Below are 6,000 nucleotides of genomic sequence, written 5' to 3' on the forward strand. Positions count from 1 at the left end.
TCTCACAGCATCCTTTTCCACATCTTCTCCACCGAGGTCCCCATCCATACTTGACTGAAAAAAAATTGAAGCTGTTTGTCAAGAGTTTCCTTTTTTCCCCTTTTCTTTACCTCACATACCTCAGATATCCTTCACTCCAGGCTTTGATGAAGATGTAATCTTTCTCTTGACCAAAGCCCATCCCTTACCATGCACTCTTTTAAAAAATAGTTCAGAGATTTTATTCAAATCCCTTTAATTACAGTACTTGATTAGCGAAATAAAAACCAAAAACAAGTATACAAAACAGTACTTGGTTACTAATTGTGTATTGTAAGCAGTGAGAGTTTCCACAACACCAAGCAAACTAGTTGAGTTTTTCCCAAGATAAAGTTTAACAGTTCCAGCTTCTTTGATGTTTATCAAAAGAAAAAAGGGAAAAAAAAGTAATTCTTTTTTCCAGATGGCAAATCTGACCCTTGTGGTATGAGGGGTACTAAAGGACATTTCACACATACACAGATAGAGTGATTGTTTCAAAACAAGACTGAATATTTCTAGAATGGAGTGATTCCCCAAGCTCTCATGCTCAATTTATTTTCTTTCAAAACCCAGACACCAGAGAGAAATGTCTGGTGTTCTTGCCCATGTTTTTGAAATATCTCCAACCAAGCTTTGGGACTGACATAGGCTATGTTTACAGTAGAGAGGTTTCAAGATTAGTCTCAAGCAGAAGGGCCACACACTTGACCAAATTAAAAGCTGTTTTTTTGTTTTCAAAATATGTGGAAAAGTTTTTTTTAATGTTTATAACCAGCCATCATTGTGTCCTTCTTAAGAGTTATTCAAATATGATGGAGAAATAATCACAGCTTGACCTAAACTGCAGGGGGGGAAAGTCTAGTTAGAAATAGCACATGATGGAAGATCTAATCATCTCAAAGTGCAGCTTGCTCTGGACCACAGCCTCACAGCTTTTTTCCCTAATAAATATGCATCTGAGCACAAAAACAAGCACAAACTATATAAAATACTTAAAACCCAAAGACATAGCATTTCATGGATCTCTATTTTAACCATGCAAAATTGTTCACTTGTTTGATTTTTATCTTCATTTCCCAAGTTTCAAAATAGGAACTGCAGACAATTGAAATGGTCTGGTATTCAAGTTGCTATTGCAAAACCTACATTAAACATATTTCTCCCTTTTGTGTGTTCAGTTCTTTTACTTGTCTTAAATACCACCTTTAATATATACTGTGAAAAGGGATAGAAAAAAAAACAACCAGTTACTGGCATTCAGTACCACAAAGCAGCACAATTTGCCACAGTAGAGTGAAGTGAAGGGCAAATAGGAAGTAATAAGAGGATGAGAAGGAAAAGAGGGAAGAGGAATTTTTGTTGTTTCATTTCTGGTTTTGGAGCTGATTGGAAACTAGTCCAGCCCCTCATAGAGCCCACCCCTACCAGTGGAGGCTTGGATGGAGCAGTTTCTGTGATGAATAGAATTCAGCCCAAGTTATCTGTGATTTCAGTTGCATTCATGGCATGGGGAAGATTCTGTTTGTTAGCAAATATTAATAAGATGGCATTTCTAAGTTCCTCTTCTGCCAACATGCTCATCAGTTCTTCTAGGGCCTCATTCATTCATTCTTTGGCATTAGTCAACCATAAAAAAAACACCCCATTCACCCCAATCCTTGCGTATTCTGGAAATAATGGTGGCATAGGACTTGGATCTTGTCCTGGCCTTCTAAATCTCACACCATGAAGCCAATGTTTTTGTATTCTATAGTTTCTACATTGAAACCTATAGTGAGAATAGTAGTTATTATTTCACCCAGCTTCAATTTATACAAAGCAGTTGTTTTTCATGTAGCATCTAGACCAACTGTAAGAATCTGGTTTTGTTTTTGTTTTGTTTTGTTTTTGCAGGGCAATGAGGGTTAAGTGACTTGCCCAGGGTCACACAGCTAGTAAGTATCAAGTGTCTGAGGTCAGATTTGAACTCAGGTCCTCCTGAATCCAGGGCTGGTGCCTTATTGCATGTCTTTTTTTGCTGAGGAATCCCTTGAAGAGATGAGCATATACATCCCTCATGTTCCAAGGGTGATGTGTTGAATATTAGTGAAAAAAACCTCCCCTCTCATGAACCTCAGGTACCTGGTCTCCTTACCCCAAAGTGGCTGCTGCTCCTTCCTTTTTCCACTCTCCTGGCGTTGGTTTTGCTCCCACAAATGTCAGCTCCTGACAGCAGCCAAATCAGTGCCAGGGCTCTACTTGCACTCTTCTTTCACCTTATCCTTCATTCTCTAGGAGGCTGTGCCCTCTCTTACCTCCCTCCCTCTCGCCCTCTCTCTCTCTCTCTCTCTCTCTCTCTCTCTCTCTCTCTCTCTCTCTCTCTCAATTTTCAATCTTTCCCTATCTAATGGCCCCTTTCTTACTTGCTTCCTATTAACCCATCCATTCCTCCATCACACTGAACAAACCCTCACTTTATCCTACCATCCCTATAAGCTATCATCACATATCTTTCCTACCCTCATCAGCTAAGATTCTTGAAAAAGCTATCTATATTCACTTCTGCCTCTACTTCTCATCTCACTCTTTTCTAAATCCTTTGCAATATGGTTTCCAGCCTCATTAAATTGTAACTGCTCTTTCCAAAGTTACCAATGACCTCTTTAGAAGGATAATGTTTTTTAAACTGCCGTTAGATTTGTTCATTAACACTAGAAGAACCAGCATTTTAAAATGCCTCCAAGTACCAATCTGCCATCAAATTTATGGAGTTCATTTTCTTCCTGCTGCATTTGAGCTTGTTGATCACCTTTTCCTCCTAGACTGAGATGTAAACTTTCTTCTCTCTGAGTTTTTAAAGCACGGCTCTTTCCTTGTGCTTTTTCTCTCTGTCTGACCACCCTTTCTCCATCTACTTTGCTAGTTCTTCATTCATGTTATACTACTAACTGTTGATATCCCCCAGGACTGTCCTGGGTTCTCATTTTGTGATCATCATCAGCCCCTTTGGATTTATCCTCTCTCTGCAGATATCTACTCCCCACATCTATGTACCAGCACTGGTCTTTCTCATTAGTTCCAGATTCACACCATCTACCACCTATTGAACAGTTTTAACTAGATAATCCTGTAGGCATCTCAAATGCAACCATCCAAAACAGAATTCAGGTTTCTTTCCAAATGCTCCCCTCTCAAAACTTCCCTATTGTTGTCCAGGGCACCAGTTAGTCAACCAGCACTTACTAATATTCACTATGGACTAGGCACTGTACTAAATGTTAGCATCCTTCCACTCACCCTTAATAAATGCTTAAAAGTCTAACTCTTGCTAAAGCTTATAATTTATTGGCGACCACTCATTAGATATTTTAGACAGACTAGCTAGAATTTTATCCTTAACACTCACAACCTCAGTGTCATCTTTGACTCCTCGTTCTCACTTACCCCATGTATTCAATGAGTTGCTAAATCTTGTTTCTATTTTCATAACATTTCTTGTATGCATTCCTATGCTGAGCACAGTGCCTGAAAATAGTAGGCATGTCATAAGTGTTTACTGACTGACATCTTCCTCTCTCCATTCATGCTTATTTGTGTAAACATCATTTCACACTTTTCAATGATAATTCAGGCTGCCTTTTTCATGGTCTTGATTCAGAAATAACTTATGTTGGTGCTGGGGTAGAAGTGATTCCTGTTCTGTTCTCACATTTTCATTAAGGATGCCCTCACAAAATGTGTATAGAAGGATTGTGTTTATGACAATTTTATATAGGCAAATGTAGCAATAGTTAATAATGAAACCTTTTTTTAAAATGTGAGCATTTTCAGTTTTTTGGAATATTCCCCTTTTAAGATGTCTTGAAGGTGATCCTGGGTGCCTCCAGTCACCCACAGCATGCATTTCTTCCAACCAACCCATTCTTCTCTTTTTTTCTAATTCTTTTTATTTTTTCTTTTTATTTTTTTTAGTGAGGCAACTGGGGTTAAGTGACTTGACCAGGGTCACACAGCTAGTAAGTGTTAAGTGTCTGAGGCCGGATTTGAACTCAGGTCCTCCTGACTCCAGGGCTGGTGCTCTATCCACTGCGCCACCTAGCTGCCCCCTAATTCTTTTAAAAGAAATATATTTTACTTGTTTCAATCAGCCCAAATCCACCTCTCATTCTCCCATCCCACACCCCAATTGAGATCACAAGGAAAACTAAATCTATGAAAAACATAGTAAATAAAAACAATTTTTCTCATTGGCCATATTAAAAAAAATGTCTCATTCTGTACTCTGAGTCCTGCTCCCTTCCACTGGGAGGTGTGTAGCATATTACATCATCAGTCCTCTGAAATTGGGCTTGGTAATTAAACCTTCAAAAGTTCAACAAATCTTATTCTATCGCATTTATAAACCATTACTTGTTTATCACTTCAATTTATAGGCAACTCCTTAGATTCCCATTTTTTTTTTTTACCAATTCAAAAACAGCTATGAAAATATTTTTATCCATCATTAGAATTTGCTTAGGACTAATCCTTCCTTTAATCTATCCCCTTCTAATCTTCCTCCCCACATCTCCCCTTTTCCTCCTATCTCCTTATTGACTGAAATATATTTCTGTACCCAATCTCTCTCTCCCTCTCCCTCTCCCTCTCCCTCTCCCTCTCCCTCTCTCTCCCTCTCTCTTCTATGTGTGTTCTTCCTTTTTTTGACCAGTTCAGATGAGAGTAAGGTTCAAGTGTCAGCCACTGCCCATCCCCATCCTTTCTTCTTTGCTTGTATAGATGTGGACACTCTAATTCTGTGAGATCATTTCCCTTAACCTTCCTTTCCCTTCTACTCCAGTGCAATTCTCTTCCTCTTCCTCTTAAGATCAAGACACAAGAGGACCATTCCCAGGCTTTGTCTAATTATCACTCCTGCTGATATTGGGGTTTAGAGGGGACATATGTATAGTCTTCTCATTTTTGAATGTAAGAGTTAATTCTTGTGTAATCCTTTATCATTGTTTATTACCTTTTTGTGTTTCTCTTCACTATTATGTTTGAACTTCAAAGTTTTTTAAAAACTCTGGTCTTTTCATCAAAATGCCAGAAGTTTTCTATTTCCTTGAAGGTTTGTTTCCCTTCCTCTAGCATTATACTCAATTTTGCTGGGTAAGTTGTTTTTGGATGTAAGCCAATATCCTTTGCCTTCTGGAATATTGTATTCCAAGTTCTCTGCTCTTTTCAAGTAGTGGCAGCTAAATCATATATGATCATGATGGTACTTGAATTCTTTCTTTCTGGCTGCTTACATTATTTTTTTTCTTTGACTTGGAAATTCTGAATTTTGGCTAAGATATTTCTGAGAGTTTTCATTTGGGGATTTCTTTCAGGAGGCGATATAGATTATTTCCATTTCCACTTTGTCTTCTGGTTCTAGGAGTTCTGGCAATTTTCTTTTAAGATTTCTTAAAATAATGTCTAGGCTCTGTTTTTAGTCATGGCATTCAGATAGTCCAATAATCTAAATTTTTTTCTCCTTAATTTGTTTTTCAGGTTGATTGTTTTGGTAATGAGATATCTTAGATTTCCTTCTATTTTTCTAGACCATATTTAAAAAAATATTTTTTGTTACTTCACATAGTCATTTACTTCTATTTAGTCTCTTCTAATTTTCAGAGAGTTTTGTTGCTAGGACAAGATCTTGTATCTCTTGTGTCAAGCTGCTAATTCCCTTTCCAATTCTTTCCTCTGTAACTCTCATTTCTTTTCCAATTTTTTCCTCTTATTCCATTTATTTATTTTATTTTATTTTTATTTTTTGGTGGGGTAGTGAGGGTTAAGTGACTTGCCCAGGGTCACACAGCTAGTAAGTTTCAAAGGTCTGAGGCCAGATTTGAACTCAGGTCCTCCTGAATCCAGGGCTGGTGCTTTATCCACTGTGCCATCTAGCTGCCCCCTCTTATTCTATTTATAAAAATATTTAAAAACTCTTTTAAAAATTCTTGCTTCATATTTTCCAGG

At 37.8% G+C, this 6,000-nt stretch overlaps 1 pseudogene; it reads right to left on the reverse strand.

The window, feature by feature from the left end:
• Positions 1 to 1,385: 1,385 nt before the first annotated feature.
• On the reverse strand, positions 1,386 to 2,079 carry LOC122750570 (annotated as a pseudogene).
• Positions 2,080 to 6,000: the final 3,921 nt, after the last annotated feature.

This window comes from Dromiciops gliroides, chromosome 3 (assembly GCF_019393635.1).
Source record: "Dromiciops gliroides isolate mDroGli1 chromosome 3, mDroGli1.pri, whole genome shotgun sequence".
In the NCBI taxonomy this organism is placed as follows: Eukaryota; Metazoa; Chordata; class Mammalia; order Microbiotheria; family Microbiotheriidae; genus Dromiciops; species Dromiciops gliroides.